Raw genomic sequence first — 22,009 nt, 5'->3', positions numbered from 1 at the left:
CAAGCCCTATTGATATCACCACTCTCCCGACCGAGATAAAAGGGCTGTGCCTGTTACATCCTCTGTGGCCAACACATGGCAGCTCTGACAATTGTAAGTTTCTGGCTCTGTGAGGTCAGAAACTTTGAAGCTGCACCTGCTTTTTCCGGCAGGACCTCTGATCTGGGGTAGGAAGACAATCAGAGGTGGGAGGCATATTTCCAAGTTTTCTGGAAACAGCTTTTATGAAGGAAAGTCTATGGAGACATCCCTCACAATGGAAATGGGGCAGGAGGGGAGGATATGATAAGATACGAAGACACTTGGGCTGTCTTGAAGGTTGCATTCTGTAATGGTTCTGCCCAACACATGGTCCCACTGCAGAGCACAGGGAGCTAAAACAGCTGCTCCTAGGCCAATATCTTACCTTACCAAAAAAAAAAAAAAAAACAAAAAAAAAAAAAAAACAAAAAAAAAAACCAAAAACCAAAAAAAAAATCATTTATAAAATCCCTTCATGATGTAAGAGATGAGAAAGACGTAGGCAAACGTTTGAGTAGAACAAGAAGCTTCTCAAGTGGTTCTGAGTCACCTCACAGACTAGTTGCTTTGTTAAGCATTTGAGCAAGGTCTGGGGCTTGATTTCAAAAGAAGATCCCTCCAAATGCCTGCTAACACCAAGCCCTGGTGAGTCAACGCATTCTAGATTATTCTTCATGATTCCCTTCTGTCTCAAAAGCAACACATCTCTTCTGCTTTTTTTCCCCCTTGACCCAATTATTTACAGCCAAGGGGACTTCCATTTCCTTGGCTGCTTCTCCTTCCTTCGGCTTCAGTAGATGACAAAGACGATCTCTCTCTCTCTCTCTCTCTCTCTCTCTCTCTCTCTCTCTCTCTCTCTCTCTCTCTCTCTCTCTCTCTCTCTCTCTCTCTCTTTCCTTTTTCCAGATAAGCGAGTCTGCCTGCACAGATTAGTCTTCTGTGCATGCAAAGCTTTGTGCTCCACTCTTCCTGCATGGCGTTACCTGGACATGCTTCTAAAAATGCCAAGTGGCTTTTCTTCTGAGTTCTGCTCCGACTTCAGTCCTGTTCATATCACCACGAGCGACAAACCCGTACACCAATCATGATGTTTATAGCAACTGTCAACTGGGCGGTGTCTAGAGTCACTTAGGAGACAAACTTCTGCGCATGCCTGTGAATTCGGGGTTGGGTTGCTTGAGGTGGGAAGACTGGTCTATGGTGGACAGGTCCATTCCACGGGCTGGAGTACTGGACAAAGTAAGCTAAGTATTCATTTCTCTCTGTTTCCCAACTGAGGATACGATATGATCAGGCGCTTGGAGTGACTGCGGCCACGACATCCGCACAGCCACGGGCAACACCCCTGCAGTGTGAGCTAAAGCAGACTCTTTCTTTTCTGAATGGTTCTTGTTAGACCGTGTGTCACAGCATCCAGACAAATCGCCAATACATTGATTGACTGCGTAAGCATAGCCAGGCAGAATGGTGGGGCTAATTCTTCTTGGACCCGTGTTTTTATAGTAGGCACAACGTAGCTAGACAGAAAGCAAGTATATCAGCCCCACCCCCCGGGTCTGGGCATGTATGTAGTTCAGTGGGAGAGGGAGAATGAGCATGCACAAGGCCCTGGGTTCCACTCTCAACAAAATAAGTAATAGTTATACAGTGTGAGTAATCTAAAAATGTTTGTATGGGGTTGTGAGAGATGGCATTTTAGAGTCCCAGTAATCTTTTTCTCACTTCATGACACTCTTTGTTTTTACTAACAAAGCTGTAGAGTACCATATACATCCACTAGAGAGATTTCAGAAATAAATACATTTTAGATTCCTGTGTACCCACCCATGGAACACTATCTAGTTTTCTCTAAGATTAAAAAAAATGTCCAAAATAGTTTTAGATGTTTGCCAAGACCATTCAGAAAGTTTTTGCTCAGAGTCTGAGTCCTAACAACTCAGGTGGGTTCCTTCTTTGCCCACATGAGTTTAATAATTTCTTTTCCCTCGCTGAACGTTTTCATGAACTTGCTGACTGGTAGTCAAGGAAGAAGTGTTTTGTAGGCCATTAACTGGAATAACAAAAGCAAAACAAAAAGCCATCTCTCCTTTTGAATTTTTCCCAAACGCTTCAAATAGATTTTCCAGGCATTGCTGAACGAGTGTGGTCAGGTGGTGATAATTCACTTTTAGTAGCCTCATTTACATTGGTTAGCACTTTGGAGAGCCATAGTTCAGGCTGAGAATTACCCAGGAGAAATTGCTCTTGAAAGCAATCATTGTGAATGAATTTTCATCACTCAGTCTTATCATTTCTTGCCTATTCTGTGGCATTCTTTCTTTTTATCCCTAATAAAAGTCAAACACAAATAGAAGTCTTATTATGACATTTTCTTTGGAAAAATTAGTCTTACTAATCACAACAGTTGGTCTACAGAGCCAATTAGCTGTGTTGTTTACAAATGCATACAACACACATGCACGCATGCGCGCGCGCACACATACACACACACACACACACACACACACACACACAGCAAGTTGGTAAATGCATAATGCATTTTTGTCTTCTTGTGGGAAATATTGTTTTAATTTCTGCCAGTCTATAATGTTTCACAAAAATTTGATTTTCATGTACCTTAACTCATGCAAAGAATAAGATTAAGTACAACCATTTGGAATGTTTAAACAGGAAAAGCATCTAATTTATTTTCAGTTACCAACAAACAGAAAGTTGCAATTTTCAACTATTGCCTTAAAATCTAGAATAATCTTAAGGTAATGTTGATAAATATTTATCAATTTCTTATTTTGTGTTGGGCCCTATTTTAACATATTCATGAAGAGTTTTGTTGCTGGTGGTGGCAATGGTTAGTTTTGATTTATTTCATTAAATCTTAGAAGTCTGGTGATATTATTTTTGCCATTTCTCAATTTTTTCAGAAGAAAAATAAAGATTTCAAAAGATAACTCGCCCAACTTCTGGTGAATTCAGCATTGAAAACCCCAAAAATCATCTTTATTAACCTTTATGCTCAATGACACAGTATCTTATACCACATTCTAAAAAGGCACTCACAACCATCGGAAACTCATTTATGACCTGGTGGTCATCAGACATGAATGTGTAGTATACATACATGCATTCAGGCAAAACATTCGTGTATGTAAAATGAATATAGATAAATCTTTGAAAATTAAATAAAATAAGTGTCTCTAAAGAGTTGGCCAACAGTGACCTAGCCACTGGAGGAAGAGACACTCTTTCTGCACAAAGACACTTGGTGTTCAAGGTCACAGTAAGCAATGAAGTCAGAGCTTTGTAGATTGAGAAACTTACAAAAATTCCCACTAGTCTCTTTTTTTTTTTAAATTAAACCTTAAAATTCAAGGAAAAAAAACTAAAAGAAAGAAGGAAAAGACTGGAGCCAGGACTGCTGGTACACACTGACCCCAGAATTCAGGAGGACAGTGCATTCGAAGGCAGTTTGGGTCACAAGCAAGTTCCACGTCAGCCTGAATTACAAAGAACACCCACATCTTGACCACAATGATGGCTATAACGACAATGGTTATTACTAATTATTAGTTAAATTATAAATTAAATTAATTAGGGTAGAAGACTGATAATATTTTCCATTTTAAACTGTTGTATGTGGCTATCAAGACTACTTGAAGAATGCCCCTTCCACAGCAGCATCTCGGTGGTGTGCTGTCAACACCACTGCCAAGAAGGAAGGAATATCGTGGTAAATACAGTGGGTACCTGTTGTGGAATATTCCTATACACTGTATGAAGATATGTCTCTGTGGTTGGCGTAATTAAAAAGCTAAGCAGCCAATAGATAGGCAGGATTTGGGGGACAGAGAGAACACTGGGAAGAAGAAAGGCGGAGCTGCCGGGCAGACATGGAAGGAGCAGGATGGGCAGTCCGTAGAGGAGGTCAGTGAACCTTAGGGCAGCAATAGATGAATAGAAATGGCTTCGTTTAAGTTATAAGAGCTAGCTAGAAATCGGCCTAAACGATTGGCCAAGCTTCCATAATTAATAATAAGCCTCCATGTTATTCTTGGTGAGCTGGAGCCCCCAAAAGAAAAGTCTGCCCACAGAGAACCGCTCTTGGAGCTTTTATTTCCACAGGGAATAGTCGAACCAGCTAAACAATAAGAGTGTAAAGGTATGTTCATTTTACTGGAGAAAAAAAATAAAAGTTAGAATAGTTGGGCATGGGTAAAGGCCTCTCAGAAACAACTAATTAATTAATTGGACATTAATCACTGGGATGGCTGAATACTCAGAGCTGTTCCATCTGTAGCTCTTCATCCCTCTGCCTCAGGATGGTCAATTGACCCTAGTTGGCCTAGTGAGGCACAGTGCCAGCTCTTTGACATGGCCTGGAGCAGCTAGACCTCCTCCTTTTCCAGAATATCAATATCTGTTTGCTGAGTCTGTTAATGTGGAGAGCATGTTCAATAGATAGCTAGTTCTATAACCGTACCAGGTCTGGGGGATCCAGCTAGTTTTGAAACCAGTTTTGTTCATCAACTCCTCAATTCTCTTTGTCATTTGATCTGCATTTATGTTGTTTCCAGTTGAGTAAGTTCTGATTAAACAGAAAGAGAAGACCACAGACCTGGTGGGCAGGAAGTGAGTCGAAGCAGGGAAGTGCGAAAAGGGTCAAAGTGGCCAAAAGCTTGAGATTCATAAGATTGTGTTTGTTTCAAGGAGGAAAAGATAGCAGCCTAAGCCAGATCCTAGGGTAAGGTCAACTTGCTTTGCATGCTTTTAACTTTTTGCATAGTGGCTCTGGGGTCATCATGTACCTTGTAAAGTGAATCCACAGAGGCCCACATAACTCAACCCTGCCTAGAGAGAGAAAAGAAAAAGTAAAATTATCAAGAAGTTAATTCTCGGGTGCCACCTTTAAGGGCAATGTTATCAGTGAAAAGACCAAAAGATGTGTGTGCTACTTACTACATGGGGCCATCAACAAAGCATCTTATGTTTTCTAGACTTATTTTCCTTCTTGGTGACATGAAGGAAAAGTCTGTTATTCAGCCCTATAGTAGCTCTATGAGGTAGCTATTAATAGTTGTAGTTGGCAATAATGTTATATTTGTACTATACCATAATGCAGGCCAATAGGAAATTCTCAGTTTACGTTAGTTTAATACAAGCGAGAGCTGTCTTTTATCTGTGCGTAATGTATCTGCCTTTGTGTAGGTGGTGCTTTTTCTCAACCACCAACTCAGTGTGAGAAAATATAGAAATGGAAAAGAACAGCTTACCAGGCAAGTTTCTAAACTGCCTTGTTGTCTTGAGGAAACATATCTTAGGGTGTCACCTCTAGGTAATGTTCAGTCACACATTTTACTAAGTTTAGAAAATTGACGATGCCACCAAGCTTAGTAGCAGAAAGTATCTGGATTGGGATTTGTGAATAAGTGAACAAAGAGAGCATCGTGGTGCAGTATTCTACAACCCAAACTAGCCTGGAAGATGAGTCTTACGCCTGCCATTATTCAGATGCGAACGTCGGGACTTATGAAGATGCAGGCTTTTGCTCGTGATCACACGAGCAGTTTAACAGCGATGTTGGAAGATGAGTCTATCTGAAGCTAAGCTCTGAATTTTCTCCTTAAGAGAATGTGGGCTCATTGGGCATGGAAAGCAGTTGCATGCCGAAACGTGGCTCCTGGAACTTTAAAATTCATGTGGATCCCTGAGGACTTGCTCAAATTAGAGCTCTGACTCAATGAGGCTGGGGCGGAGCCTAGGATGCTGCACTGTAAGAAGCTCTTGGGTGATGAAGCATTGTAAGGACTAAAACTGCAGAGACTCCAGCATAAAGGTTAAACCTTTAGCCTCGATTTTTAACATCCTGCCCCAGCCCCATATTTCTCTGATAGTTTTATTTTTCTCTATTCCTTTCAATTTTTTTGTAATCTTCCTGAAGAAGTTACAGCAGACTAGATGATGTACGGCGCCTCTTAGCAATTTTTGGCCGTCTTAATGTGGACTTAAGTCAAGTGTCATTTTTCATTAGGTGATAAATAAATGTGATTGTTTTATGTTGGTGGAAATTGGATATTGAAAGATAACTGAGTTTTTTTCCCTCCTCCCATTTCCCTCCTCTAATATTTCTTTCTCTCTTTCATAGCCCTTTCGAAGATCATTTCAATCCTACAGAGTCGCATTATGCAATATCTCTTTCCTTTTATGAAATGAACCCTCTATCTCATTTTTATTTCTTTGTCCCTTTAGCTAGAGAGCAGCCGTATGTAGTCAAAGTTGGGAAAGACAGCATCATGTTAATGTACACAAACTAGACTGAGTGAAACACTCAGAGTGATGAGGAATTTTAATATGAATCTTTGACTCAGTCTTTAACAGTTTTTGTTTTCCTTTTGTAAGGGGGAAGAGTTATACTTTGGGCCACTTAGGTTGTTTATGAGAATTAAGGTTTTTGTTTTGGTTTTAATTTTTGTTCTCTCTCTCTCTCTCTCTCTCTCTCTCTCTCTCTCTCTCTCTCTCTCTCTCTCTCAGGTAACTGACATGAAGAACTTACCTTGACTCTTCAGACACTGTCAGCTATACAATGATGGAAGACGGATTTCCCTGTGGGGCTCTGAAGCTACTTGAGTAGCTTGAGGTGATGGCAACCATCTCACTGGTCCCTTATGTTCTGTGACCATTTCTCCAGCTCTCCTATCGCTTGACTGCCATGGCAACCACTCTGTCATGCTCACCCGTGCACCCCAGCGTGCACCTTAGCAGCATCTGCCTCAACTGTCCTTCAGGTTCGTCCCAAGCCATCAGCATGCCGGTCCATAATGACTTCCATAGACCTGAGATCTTCGTTCAACTCCTGCGTCTCCTGATCAAGGTAGCCCTACCATTTATTATCCAAACTAAGACGCGTCTGAGAACAAAGGAGGTGTTTTCATATTTGCAGCGAGCTAGTCAGGCTAATCTAGGGCCATTCCCTACCGACTGGGACACATAAGCACTTCTTCCAGGGTCAGCCTTGACTCTGCCCTACCATGTGACTTTTTAGAAAAATTATTGTTTGAAATTTCGTGCATGAATAGTGTGTTTTGATTCGATTATCTCCATTCCCTCATCATGCGTCAAAGTCGTATTTTCCAGTTCCAGTTTTCCCTTCCTTCATCTTTCTGTTCTAGTCAAGTTCTCAACAGACTGGGTCGTGCCCACACATACTGAAAAGAGGCAGGGGTTTTGTGTTGCTGTTGTTTTTTTTTTCTGTTTACCAAGTCAGGTGTTGTTTTCTTCCTAAAAATACCTTTATATACTTCGTCCGAGTAATATATTATCATCTTACTGGGCATGGCAAACAAGAAAATGACATATAGTTAACCATCTTGCACATTGACCAACCAGTGAATGCTTTGTTCTTGGTGTGATTGACAGTAGAGACTTAGAGATGGCCCATCCATTTGGTTGACAGCTTCCCAATTGTTTTAATCAGCATTCAAAAGCTCTGTTTGCATGCTGGCATGGTAACACACGCCTGTAACCCCAGCATTTGGAGGGAGAGGCAGGAGCATCAATGCCTGCAAATTCAGGGTTAACCTGGTCTATACAGGGAGTTCTGTGCCAACCAGGCTGTAGAGTGAATTTCTTTATCTAGATAAACAGATAAAGATTTGGCTCATTCACTTTCAGCCTGGCTTTGAGCCCCAACTAATACACTGAGACAGTGACTTCAGTGACCCCCTAGCCCCAGAGAGCAGAAAGCGAGAGTAAGGGTGACATTTTATCTCTGATTGACAGGTTTTCTCAGTCTGTCTCTCTCGGTTGAGAGGGACAGTTTTACAGTAATATTTGTATATATCAGAAGAATACCAAGGGGAAGAATGAAGATAATTGGTGGTCTTTTAGGGGACGATGAAAATGAAAGAAAATATAGCAAAAGTATATCAGGAGGGATGAAGTGAAGTGCGGGAGAAGAACACTAATAGTAATAATTCCGACTTTGGAACTAAACCCTGTGAATAAATTATACCAAAAAGACCATTGAATAAAAGCTACTCACCAGGGGGCTGAAGACATGGCTCAGTGTGTTAAGTGTTTGCTGTACAGGTGTGAGGATTAGAATCCAGATCCCCAGCGTTCATGTGAAAGCCAGATGCAGTATTGTGTCTGTACTCTCAGGGGTGAACAAAAGGGGGAGCGTGTGAAGTCTGGTGTTGACGTGAGGCAAGTTGGGTCATTGGTCCTGAGAGAGAACACCTTTCTCTTAGAGACGGGATGGAGTGAGATGAAGAGCCATTGTCCCAGCACTTGCCCTTGTCCTAAGCAGTCTTTGCTTGAATTACAGTTCACGGAAAGACATTAAATCACAGTTAATGTTATACATCATAAATAATTGTGAGGAACTGTGGCACGGCCCATAAAATCATTTGTTGTAAGATCCATACCTGGAGAATACTCTCCAAAAGTTTTAAGACCGAATTAAACAATGCATTAAAAAGGCCACCCAAGTGAAACCGAACATATCCTATTACCCACGAAGAATTGTAATGAAATGTATTCCATAATAACATATTTGCCCCGCAGTAGAAAGCTTTTAAGATCCCTGGCAATGGAAACAGTGAGACAACGAAATTGGGAGTTTGATTAGGAACTCATGTTCTCGTTAACTTGTTTGATAGCAGAGAAGGGGATTTTCTGCTTTGTTATAAACTGCCTTGTAGCTCCACAGAGGTTGATAAGAAGCTGTGTGGGACTCATTCCATTCAAAATGTATGTAGGGCTTAGAAACAAATTCAGTTCTGAACGGCTCCAACCTAGAAGTGAGAAATGAATGAAATAAAAGTTAAAACTACCTTAGAAACGTCTAAATAAAAATTTTAAAAAATAGGTTAGAAAAAAAGGGCTAGCAGTTCAGCTGTGCTGAAACAGTTCGCTCTTCACCCACGTTTCTTATTTGAGCATTCTCTAATTCAAATATTAAGACAGGAGGGATTTCAGCCACGAAGAGTTACGGGTTTCTGTGCAAAATCCTTTCCATGTCACAGCTTTTTACATCACCAGCAAACATGCTGGATAAGGGTACCTACAACATCCTCATATTCATATTTTCAAATCTCGGTGGCCCGTGGGCGGCTGGCGCATGCGCACCAGCCCATGAGCGTACACGCTTGCACCACCCCACACAACCTGATAATAATTAACCAGTGAACTGTCATTGGCCATCCCGGACGGTGTCTCTGCTGTCATGGTGATATTTCAGAATCTGACAGAACCCCGCTCTCGCTTTCAGCCAGAGAAGGCGCACTAGCTTGCTGTGGTATAAAAAGCTTCTGAACCCCGAAGACGTTTACCTTAATGGAAATAAACAGTCGTGTCTAGATCTCAAGGCCAGCCGTCCTGTCCTGATGCAAATATGTTGACATTTCCAGTGGTCCCTGCAGGAAACGGAAGTTTTAATGTATGGTCTTTGCACATTATTTAACTCCAGTGACTGTATGTCGGACCCTGCGGGAAATGTGAGGGGGCCACCGGAGTTTGTGGGTTTCTAAAAATTGCCTGTTTGTTAAGAAGTTATATTGAGTATCTCTGTAGGATTCTGTAGGAATCTAGTCTGGGAGATCCTTTTCTGCCGGTTCTTTTCCCTTTGCTCTCCTCCAGTATCCTCCCATACCCCCATGTCTTCCTTTTCCTGAGAGAAAGGGAATGCGCACTTTGTGCCTACGCTGGCCTTGAACTCCCAGCCTCCAGTAAAGAGGATGCTCACTGTTCATGTCGCTGCCAACGCTGGCCTTGAACTCCCAGGCTCCAGTAAAGGGAAGGCTCACACTGCTGCCAATGCTGGCCTTGGACTCCCAGGCTCCAGTAAAGAGGATGCTCACTGTTCATCGTTGCTGCCAACGCTGGCCTTGAACTCCCAGGCTCCAGCGGTCCTCCTGCTTCTGGTTGTTAAGTGGCTTGAATTGCAGGTACACCTCACCAAGCCTGGTTGCTAAGAGGTTTCTTGTAAAAAGAGACGTGTCTGTGGCTGAAGATTGCTGAAGTGTAGAGGAGGCAGAGAAACCGGTTGAAGATAAGGTCATAGAGTTTGACCCGAGTAAAATGATCCTCCTTTCATCTTAGGGAAGTAGAACCGGTATTGTAAAAACAGGTTTTGACAAAACACTGATACAAATATGTATCTCCCGTGGCCCCCCTTAACTACCGCACCCCAGCCTCTGAAACATATGGGAACAGCCTGTTCTAGTTACTGTGCCTTCCTAAGAGCAAAATCTCTGGCTTCTCTGTCTCTTTGTCCTTGCTGTTTCTACCAACTGACTTCTCGGTCTCTGTCTCCCTGTCTTTGCCTCTCTGTCTCTCTCATCTGTAATGCTCAGGCTTTCTCCAATCACTAGCCAAGCCCTATCCCAGGTCACAGCCCTCTGCAGAGCACAGGAATTCCTCTTTGCCAGGCTCCTTGGGTTTCCTGCTTTGCCAGTGTGTCTTTGGCTCCTGGAGACTCTAGCTCAGAGTTGTCGGTTTGCATTTTATGTAGAAGTTCAGCTCCCTCAGCTCGATCTGAAACATTTGAGACCCAGGAAGAGGGCATAGTCCACCTCTTAGATTCCTGGCAGATATAACTGCTGTTCACCACATCTATAGTATTTTGAATTATACTAATTTTTCCACCTTTTCAGCCACGTGTGTTTTCTTCATTGTTCTTACCTATCCATGCTAAACTTTATTGCTAATTCCTTTGAAAGGGTGAGTGAGCAAACAAGGAGACATTATAGCTAAGCTATTCATTTGTGGAAATCAAATTATGAAGTTAATTTTACTAAAGAGTAAAAATTTTAGTAGATAACCTGATTCTAGTCTGGAAGATTTCTCATAGTTCGTTTAGAAAAGAAAAATAGTATCCATAAAAAAAAACGACAAGTTGGAAGACAACTGGATCTCAAAAGCCAACTATAGAAACTTCCAGATAGATAATATACATTTCAATTATAAGAAGTAGCAGCCATTTGAAATGCAGCTGTGTAGATATAACTTCAATTGCTAAAAGCACATTCCATAGGTGCTCAGAGGTAGTGAGCTGGCCCAGAATGGGCAAGGCCCTGGGTTCAAGCTCAAGTACCACAAAGACCAACCAAAATCCAGGCTGGAGAGATGGATCAGTGGTTAAGAGCATTTGCTGCTCCTCCAGAGGACCCAGATTCAATTCCCAGCACCCACATGGTGCTGTCTATACTGTCACAACTGTCTACAACTCTACTTCTAGGGGATCTGAGTTCTCCTTCTGTTTACCAAGGGCGCCAGGTTCATATGTGGTGCATAGACGTGATAGTGGAAGCAAAACACCTGCATGCACACAACCAAATAATAACTTAAAAAAAGATGTACTCTCAGAAAGGGAAGCAGGGAAATAACATGAAAACTACAGTTACACTGATTCTTAGCATTTGAGAATGCAGAATTACATAAATTTCAAATCTGAAAACAAAGTCTGAAAAATGTTGCTGTATTTCATTTTAGCCACTGATACATCTCATCTTGGTAAAAATGAGAAAAAAATTAACCTAGTATGTGGCTTCTATAGTCACATTAAAAGAAGAAAAAAAACACCTATTCAAACCTGGCCTAGTAAATTTGAACATGGCTTATTCTTGAAATGAAGGCTTGAAATGACTAGACATTGACTGTGGCGTTAAGTCGTGTAATTGAATGTAATCTGTAGACCAGGCTGGCCTCGAACTCACAGAGATCCGCCTGCCTCTGCCTCCCGAGTGCTGGGATTAACAGCATGTGCCACCACCACCCAGCTCAAATATTACTTTTTAAAACCAATGACACTTTAACAAAGTGGCGTGGGCAGAGATTTGGCTTTCAAAGAGCTTACTGAGTACAGGGTTTTAATAGAAAACGTGTATTTGGTAGACATTTGAAGCTTGTGATTTCATGTTTTTTCAGATACTTACGTCTCAATTCAATGAAAACAGCATTTCCTCTGGACTAAGAGATTGTTAATTCAGTCCCATTCCTGAACTTTCTGGTTGTCAGAACTTGGATAGGATACCTAATGTATTTGATTACTCCTCATCTGCAAATAATCTGCTTTGAAATTAGAATGCGGACATTATAAATGTTTCAGAAAGAAACATTGCAAGTGTGTGGAGTGTAGGCAGGAGTTTCTGTCCTATCTGGTCCCGCAACCGTAGGTCCCAAAGAAACACACAGAGACTTATATTAGTTATAAACTGTTTGATCTCTTGTCTCAGGCTTATTATTAACTAACTCTTACCCCTTTAATTAACCCATAATTCTTGTCTATGTTTAGTCATATGGCTTGGTACCTTTTCTCAGTATGAATTATTCTCATCTTGCTTCCTCTGGGTCTGGCTGGTGACTGCCTCTCTACCTTTCCTCTTCCAAGAATTCTCCTAATCTGGTTGCCCCACCTATATGTCCTGCCTAGCTACAGGCCAACCAGCATTTCATCAAACGAATATGAATGACAAACCTTTATAGTGTACAGAGGATCATCCCACAGCAGTGGAGGATGGATGTGCACATGCATGTGTAGGTGCATGTAGCTGTGTGCTCATAAGGAGGCCAGAGGAGAGTGTTAGATGTCTTTTTCTATCACCCTCTGCTGTTTTTCTTTCAGTCAAGGCCTCCTTCTCCCCCTTGCAGAGCCTGGGGGATCCCCTTCTTTGGCTAGACTGCAGCCAACAAACCCCAGGGATCCTCTTGTCTCTGCCTCCCTTGGTGCCAGGGTTACGGACTTGAATGGGACTATGAGGTGGGTGAGAGGATCTGACTCTAGTTCCCAAAGCTGTGGAGCCAATACTCATAACTGCTAAGCCATCTCGCTAGTTCATGGAAGTGCTTTTGAATCATTTTTTCATACTTCAGTTTCTCCACATCACAGAGAATTAGGACCCGTCTGGACATCAAGGGACAAAGACGATTGAAATTTGCAATGTGAGACTCAGAGACATAAGGTCAGGGGTCAGAATGAACCTGTGCATTAATCTCTGTCTGAATTATGCCTTTGTGTTATAGTTGTCTATTGCTATGACATATGTCCATGATGAGCAAGGCTGAGGGGCCAGCACGGCTGTGTTGGAGCACTTGTGGGTAGAGGGAACACTGACCCACATGAAGGGGTGTGATACAGAAACGTTCTTAAGCCATGACTTCTGTCTACGACATGCCCTTGTAGCAAAATCAAAACAGTAGATATGGCAGACACAAGGACTGGTCAGTTTGCCTGATATGTAGAACTGTGTGGGCTGAACATTCTTCTGGATATGTCTCATGGAACACTTGCAGGAAAATCCAGAAAGTAGGAGTTGCACACACAGATACACTGGGACACAGGAAAGTTACACAATTGATCCTTAAACGCAGCCTACGAAACTGCTGGTAAGACTTGAGCGGAAGTCATAGGAACCCAAAGCCTTTTCTCCACTTCTCTGGAGGCAGGACTCTTCCGTGAGCAGCAAGGAAGGCATTCCATGGGTCTGGGCCCCAGAGGTGATGGATGTGTGCAGGGGAGGGCTGGCTGTGTGCTTGCATGACCCTGGGTAATTCTGTCTGTCTGGTATGCTTCCTCAATGGCATGGAATCTGCTCCCAGTTGGTGCTAGGGTGAGAATGTCTGGCAATAAGAAGGTTCTGTGTGTCCCAGAGACAGGGCAAGTGTCTTTTTCCAGGGCCCGGGGCTGCTCTCCTCGCGTTGACCCACATAACTGACAGACACAGAGGCACAGGTGCAAGATCAGCTGGTCTGTTTCCTGGGTGGAACTTTCCTGCTTAAAAACAAGAGAGACAGAGAAAGAAAAAGATACAGCAAAACAACAGCTTCCTATGACCTCATTCTGTTTAAAATTTTTGGCTATGATTCTTATTTCCTTTCTGGTTCCAGGGATTTCTTTGGTTCCTGTTTTTGTTTTTTTTTCTTCTTCTTCTTCTTTTTCATTTAAATTTTAGAAAGAAACAGATAACAACAAAAGAAGTGGGGTGTTGACTTCTAGTCTAGAATACTTTGAAGCATATCACCAAAGCTCCTTATCTAGTGGATCCCTCCTAACCAGCTAGGTGTTCAGACAGATGTCCACCATTTTCCCCAGGGGGTGAGGGTGGTGCCTGGAGTTTCTGGGTTCGATCCACTGGCCATGTTTAGTAAATTCTGTCACTCATTCATCAAGACTACACCCTGTATGTGTGCTGTGATGCAGCCATTCTCCTGGAGGTTGATTTCTGGACCTTCTGAGTTAGTGTGCCCAGAGGTGGAGATCTTAGTGGTTTTGTGTTATTATAACAAAATACTGGGGGGGGGGGGACTGGAGAGATGGCTCAGTGGTTAAGAGCACTAACTGCTCTTCCAGAGGTCCTGAGTTCAATTCCCAGCAACCACATGGTGGCTCACAACCCACCTGTAATGAGATCTGGTGCCCTCTTCTAGCCTGCAAGCATATATGCAGGCAGAATACGGTATACACAATAAATAAATAAATATTTAAAAAAACAAAAAACAAAATACCGGAGCCTGGATAATTTATAAAGAATAGAAATTTATTTCTTATAGTTCTAGAGGTTGCAAAGTTTAAAATCTTTTGTTCCTTAAAGTGTGTGTGTGTGTGTTGTGGGTTTGTGCATATGTGTGCAATGCCTGAGGAGGCCAGAAGAGGGCGTCAAATTCCGAGGGGCTGGAGTTCCAGGTCTTATGATCTCTCCAATGTGAGTGCTGGGAACCAAACTTGAGTCCCTGTAAGAACAGTGCTCTCTCTTATCTGCTCGGCAATCTCTCCAGCCTGAGAAGTCTAAGGTCAAGATTGATCAGGTTGGTTATTTTCTGATGCCTGCCTCTCACTACTGACATGGTGCCTTGAGGCTGCATCCGTGGGTGGGGAAGAAACCTACACTGTCACACAGCAGTAAGAGAATAATCTATTCCTGAAAGTTCTTTTAGCCAAGCTCTCACCCCACCACAAAAAGGAGCCTCACAATCTAGTCACCTTCCAGAGATCCCTATCTTCCAAGACTGTCAACTTTGTGAACTTCAGTGGGCACATCATATTCAAGCTATAGCAACGTATCTGAGAATCATATTTCACGAGTTTCCCAGGTACTTTCTATACTCCCCCCCCCAAGTACTATGTTATGGACTAATTCAATCCAGACCTTGGGATTCTATGGAACCTTTGGTGGTGTGGCTGCCTGGATGGTCAGTGGTTTGATGGAAACTCAGGTTTCCACACTTACTGTTGGAGTGACTTGGGGGAGAGGCAAGTCATCATCTTTTCCCTCCTTCATCCGTTCATGTTTTTAAATTTGCTGGTCTTGAGCCTCACTACTCCAATGCGTGTCAGTGAAAACTCTGCTCCGCTCCGAATGTCAGCTCTCGATGCAGGTAGAAGGATCTAGAAGAGAAATGTTGCTTTCATCTTACAGCACCCACTCATTCTTCTTTCAGTAGTGATATTTTGATTTCCCTTGGGAGAGATACCTGTACCCAAGGAACCAACCTTATGGGACTGAAGCTGTCAGTCACGGGGTGGCGATGGCAAATACAACAAACGGTCCACAGAGACCCCAGATCCTAATCCCCGGAGCCTGTGAATATGCCATGTGAGATAGCAGGAGAGGCACTGCGGGTGTAATTAGGGCTATAAACTTTAAGTTGCAGTGTCTTGAATGTGTTGGTAGATGAATTACAATCATATGAACCCTTTGAGTCAAAGGCCAGGGACTGGGCTCAGTTGTGGCTATCAAAGTACAAGGACCTGAGATAGTCTAGAACCTACATTAAGGGTTGGGATGTCACAGTGGACCATGTTTTTAGCCCCAGAATTGGAGAGGCAGAGACCAGCACATCCCCAAGACTCAATGGCCAGCCATCCCAGCCTCTCTGGTGAGCTCCAGGCCAATGAGAGACCCTGTTTCAAAAAGACAAGGTGGACATCAACTGAGGAATGACACCTGAGGTTGTTTTTGGGTCTCCACACATGTGTACATATGTCCATCCACATGCATAGCACATGAGAAAGACTTTCTAGCTGGAGTCTCAGCAATGAAGCCTTTTGCTCTGGAACAATCAGAGAAATTCATATCATGAAAGGGACTGTTAGTCAGGAGTCTCTAGGGTCAGAGAATTTATAGAATGAAAATCTCTCTCTCTCTCTCTCTCTCTCTCTCTCTCTCTCTCTCTCTCTCTGTCTGTGTATGTATGTATGTATGTATACATATGTGTGTTGTGAATTCTATACGTAAATTCATACACACACACACACACTCACACACACACACGTTCAAGAATCCAGTCGTTGCTCAGTCTCACGAGGCTGGGTATCTCAGGTAGTCTTCTGTATGGGATGGAACCCGCTTCAAGCTCTGGATTAAAGGAGTGCTTCCTGCCTCAAATTCTGGATCACAAGTGTGCCCTCCATCTCTGGTTTGTGCTTCATTCCAGATATAGTCAAGTTAACAACCAAGAAGAGCCATACACAGGGGCCCAATACACTTGACATTGGGGTGAACCACATGTAAGACACTGGGCAGAGGTATGCAGACTTGATCTGTGACCAGTCCTTGACTTAGAGCCTGAAAGGCAGCAGGAACCTCAGTTACACAGCTAGCAGGACCTGAGTCTGCATGAGCTACATGAACTGGGAAGTGGATTCTTCCCCAGAAAACCCAGTAAGGAAGCCAGGCCTGCTAACACCTTGATATGACCTAGTAAGCTTGTTGCTTAGCAACAAGTCTCAAATAAACGAGGTACAGCTCCAAAAGCATCAGTGCTCCAATCTAGGAAATGGGACACTTCTCATTCTTGAAATACCCTCTTCTCAAATCAACAACGATGTCCTTTCTTGGTAGCTCTTCTGTCCCAGTGACGCCTCCCACCACCTTCCTCATAACTAGGAATCTTGACTCTGGGTCCAGCCACCAAGCTTTCTGACATTCTTTGCCAACTTGATCTTGGCTAATAATTCACTGGATTCTTACATACTGGTCTTTTCTGTAGGAACAGCAAAGATGATCACAGCCGCATTGACAGCTGATATTCATCTATTAATAAATCCATGCTAAAGCGGGTGGTGGTGGCGTCTGCCTTTAATCCCAGCACTTGGGAGGCAGAAGCAGGAGGGTCTCTGTGAGTTTGAGGCCAGCCTGATCTACAAGGGCTAGTTCCAGGACAGGCTCCAAAGCCACAGAAAAACCCTGTCTTGGAAACAAAACAAAACAACAACAAAAGAAACAAAAAAAGCAAGAAATCTATGCTGAAGTAAGTACTACCACTATTGTTATAAGTAGTTTTGTCTTACGAGACAGGGTTTGTGTAGCCCTGTCTGTCCTGGAACTCTCTTTGTAGAGTAGGCTGGCCTTGAACTTCCTCTGCCTGGCATTAAAGTCGTGCACCACCACCGTCCTGCATAAGGACTATATATTTTTTTTCTTTTTATTTATTTATTTATTAAAGATTTCTGTCTCCTCCCCGCCACCGCCTCCCATTTCCCTCCCCCTCCCCTGATCAACTCCCCCTCCCTCGTCAGCCCAGCAAGGAACTCATAAGGACTATATTATGGACCGCATATCATCAAAGAAGAAACAGGGTCACAGGAAAGTAACGTCTCCCAGAATCGCAAAGTGACAGGGACAGTCACTGAGCACTCCTGACCACAGAATATGAAATTGCCAGTCGCTCTTAGAAATGGCCTTGCCGCCGGGCGGTGGTGGCACACGCCTTTAATCCCAGCACTTGGGAGGCAGAGGCAGGCGGATCTCTGTGAGTTCAAGACCAGCCTGATCTACAAGAGCTAGTTCCAGGACAGGCTCCAAAACCACAGAGAAACCCTGTCTCAAAAAACCAAAAATAAATAAATAAATAAATAAATAAATAAATGGCCTTGCCGCTCAGTACTCTATCGACTGAGTTTAGCTGCCAGGCTGCCAGTGTCTCAGACAATATACATCCCACTCTATTTGGGGTACACTTTTCAGTAATTCATTTCATTTGGACATTTTGTGCTTCAAAAAGTGCATGTTACTCCAGTGGTTAATAAGCAGCTAACAAGATCGATACAAACTTCTGGACAACACGTACGTTAGTGGCAGGATAGGGACTCTAAGAAGTCACACAGGCTTTAAAGAGCATTAATCCCTTTAGTTTATTTGGGCCGGGAATGGGGAAACCCCAAAACAAAGCGGCCCCACCACTTTTCCCTCAGCTGTGATGCACAGATGGTTTCCGAGAAGTGAAATGAACTTTCAGAGGCTTCTGCATCAGCTGCTTGGGCGACATCCGGCTCTGGCCTAACCGCTAATCTCAGATGTCATAGCAACACAGGTCACTGAGAGCCCAAAATAGTCCCTGCCCTGAAGCTCTTTCCACTCCTCGCTTGAGCGTGTGCGGGAAAGGTGTCTGTCAGCCAGCCAACAGCTGTTGCTCTTCAGAGACAGGGCGACGTGAGGTAGCCACTGTGTAACCGGGCCCATCCATCCACGCCGCAGCTCCTCCTAGCCAAGCGCGTTTCCTTGATCCGTGCAGGAGTCTCCTGGAGTCTCTCAGGCTCTCCTGCACATGTGCTGTTTTCACGGGGCTTGACAACGTGTGAAATCCCCTGTAATCCCGGCCCTTCCTCGCTTTATTTCAAAGCACAGCGCGATGGTTTCCTTTTGTAGAAACTCTCTGAAAGCCTTAGGAGAGGTCGCACGCAGGAAAGGCTTTTTTTTGCCTCTTCAAGATCTCGCTCCTGCCTCAAGTCTTGGGTATCGTCTGCCCCTGTGTCCTCGGTGAGAGCCCCTGGTGCAACAGAGCAGTTGGTTCCTGAAGAGCTCGCTCTTCTGGCGTCTCCCGAGCGCAGGGCTTCCAGGTGTGTGTCATCGTGGCCGGCTGACAACGCAGTTGGGCTTAGAAATCTAAAGAAAAGCCGGGCGATGGTGGCGCACGCCTTTAATCCCAGCACTCGGGAGGCAGAGGTAGGCGGATCTCTGTGAGTTCGAGACCAGCCTGGTCTACAAGAGCTAGTTCCAGGACAGGTTCCAAAGCCACAGAGAAACCCAATCTCGAAAAACCAAAAAAAAAAAAAAAAAAAAAAAAAAAAAGAAATCTAAAGAAAAGAAAACTCATTGGGTTTTCCTGGGGACAATGTATGCGCGTCATCAAAAACACCAGTACAACGGTTGACCTTGTCCTGACAAAAGAGCATTGTTTTAAGACAGTGTGCGGTGGAGGGTGCTGAGGCTTGAACCTAGTGCCTCCTGAGAGCTAATTATATTCTCTCACTGGCTACACACCCAGCCTCCAATGACCATTTTAGCCGCGCCTTTCTATTGGATTGAAATGGGTCGTGCACAGAATCTGATACAAAAGGATGACATGAGAAGCTCCCCTCTCCCAACTTCTGCCAACTCCTTCTTGGGGACAGGCGGTCTCAGATGTATTGAGGGGTGGTCAATTCACGTGTCTCTCTTTAGTTTAACAATGATATGAAAACATGCCCTGAGAGGAAGCCACATACCGTGTTTTGATCTGTCCACAGTCTAGCGTCACGTGGTACCTAGCATCTCTCATGATGCTAGGTAGCACGGAGCTGCAGCTGCTAGCCAGATGTGTGATCACGAAAGGCAAAACTCGATGGTTTGCAGAGGATGCCATTATTAAGCTATGCTATTTGGTAGGGCAAATGTATTGGATGCATTTTGGCTTTGGATATTCCCAGCCTACTGTGGACAGTGAGGGATAGAATAAAAACCTCCCAAGAACGTTGCATTTGACATGGTATTTCTCAAGGAAAGGATGTCGGGAGGAGAACATACCATTAAGTCCTAATAAGGACAGAGGAAGACTGGATTAGAGCAGGGAGGGTTTAAATTTATGGAGTGTTGACTTTATGTCAGACACTTGGCTAACTTTATTTTCTTCCTTTCTCTCAAGAGTCCTGAGGGGTAATAAACATCCCGCGCCCCTGTCACTACCCTTACCACTTCAGGAGCCGCCCCTTGTCTAGGCTTCAACAGCTGCTGAGGGATGGGGCGGAAGTTAAACTCCCGTCCAGGTTGTTTGCACTACACTGCATAGTCTCCTAGTGGTCCAGGCCCATCTGAGCCCAGGGAGGAGGAGAATAACAAGATGAAGAACTCAGCACCTGCAGTCTGGTGCTTTGGTAGACCCTGGACAAAGGTGCAGGAGCCCACAAGAGCCACGGATCACAGAGGCCTCAAGGGGTAGAGGAGCCCTGGGGGGTGGGCTTGAGAGAGTCTTGGAAGGAAGCAGAGTCCTCAGGGAGAGAGTCCCTTTACTCTCCCAGAAGGGACTGTGTTAAACTGAGAATAAAGATGATGTGTTCAGGAAGCAAAGCCAGCAGCTCCTGCTGTGTTCTCGAAGTGAGCGCAGAGGGAGCCAATCCAGCTCCTCGAACCTTGCTGCATGACCTAAACCGTGGTATTGTCCACCCCACCTCCGGGATTGTTAGAAAAGTAGAATTTGGGGCTCAGTATAAGAACTGCTCAAACAGAACCTCTATTTCTGCAAAATTCTCTGTGTTTGAGAAGAACGAGGCCTGCCTATTCCTTCTGGAGTCTTTTACACCCTTAACTACATAACTAAGATGGAGGGAGATGAAAAGGCTCCTTGCTCTGCCCTCTGCCCCACCCCCAGCCCTTCTGCAGAAGCCTGTTGTCTATCAGTGCAGTTGGGGCTTGAGAGACGCTTCCTCTTAACTGCTTTACCTAAACCCCAGCATCCTCTTCCTGTCGCTTGGGTGTCATGGTTTTCTCTACCTCACTCATAGCCACAGATCTGCGAACATGCAGACTTGAGAATGCATTCAGCACTAACATATCTACCAGAGTGAGCTCTGCCAGGAGTCGGGCCCAAGCCAGGGGCCTATGTGTGCTGAGCCTGAAAGAATTTCTCTATGCCAGCCTTGCTTGTGTTTGGCAGGGCCTCTGGAAGGACAGTACACCCCGCGGTTTGGTATCAGAACACCTCAGACAGTGAGAAGTGGCCCCAACGTCTAGTGCAGGGCCTGGTGGTTCATCCAGTCGTTTGTTTCAGACTTCTGATTCCCAGCTACCATCTGGGAAGATCTCAGAGTCTGAGGAATCCAGAGGAAAAAAAACAACACTGTGTCTGGGTATGGTAGTGGACACCTGTAACTCCAACACGGGAAGATGACAGTGAGTTTGAGGCCACTAGAGGCCCTGTTCTCCATATGTAAAAGGAACATTGTGCACAAAGTCTGAGATCTGCTCTGGATTTGCCCATGACGTGTAAAGAGCTTTGTATTTTTTGTGACTCCCATCCACATAACACAACATAACAAAACAAGAACAATGCCAGAAAGCGAACACACTGAAAAACCAACAGCTCCTTCTTAGATCCTGCCGAGAATTTAGGTCACAGACTGTTGCCCACAAGCAAGAGAGCTGGGCCAATGAACGCAGAGAGCTTCAGCTCCCCAAAGCCAAAGTGTGGGAACAGAAACCAGCAACGCCAACAACCATGGACAAATCGCTGTTCGATCTCTTTGCTTGAGTCCGAGAATCAGACACTTTGGAGGGCGAATCTAAGGAACTTTCCAGAGTTTTGCCCCTATCAAGTTCCTCTGTACAAAAGAAGGAAAAGCAGCCTGTTGCTTCCCCACTGGGGTAAGGACATTGCCGTTTTGAAACACGCCTGACATTCTGGGTTCTCCTTGCCAAGGCCTAACCTCAAGAGAACAATTGCAGTGGAGTCTGACTCATAGGGTTTTACCAGGGGCCTAACTGATCTGGAAAGGGAAATACCCACCACGGCCTCATGAAAACACAGAACGGATCTAGGACTGTCAGTTGTCTCCTTCCTATGCCAACAGATCTACGGCACTCGGGAGAAGTAACACAGGGATGGCGGCAGAAAAAGCTGCAGGCCTGAAGCCTAGTCAACAGTCTCTAGGCTGACTCACAGACAGCAGAGGTGTCAGAAAGAGGGACACAGGAAGTTTCATCTCTGACACACATACCGGGCTTCCAGAGACGATAGTCTG

Source organism: Microtus pennsylvanicus, chromosome 20 (assembly GCF_037038515.1).
Source record: "Microtus pennsylvanicus isolate mMicPen1 chromosome 20, mMicPen1.hap1, whole genome shotgun sequence".
Lineage (NCBI taxonomy): Eukaryota > Metazoa > Chordata > Mammalia > Rodentia > Cricetidae > Microtus > Microtus pennsylvanicus.
Note: the sequence above shows the minus strand (reverse complement) of the source record.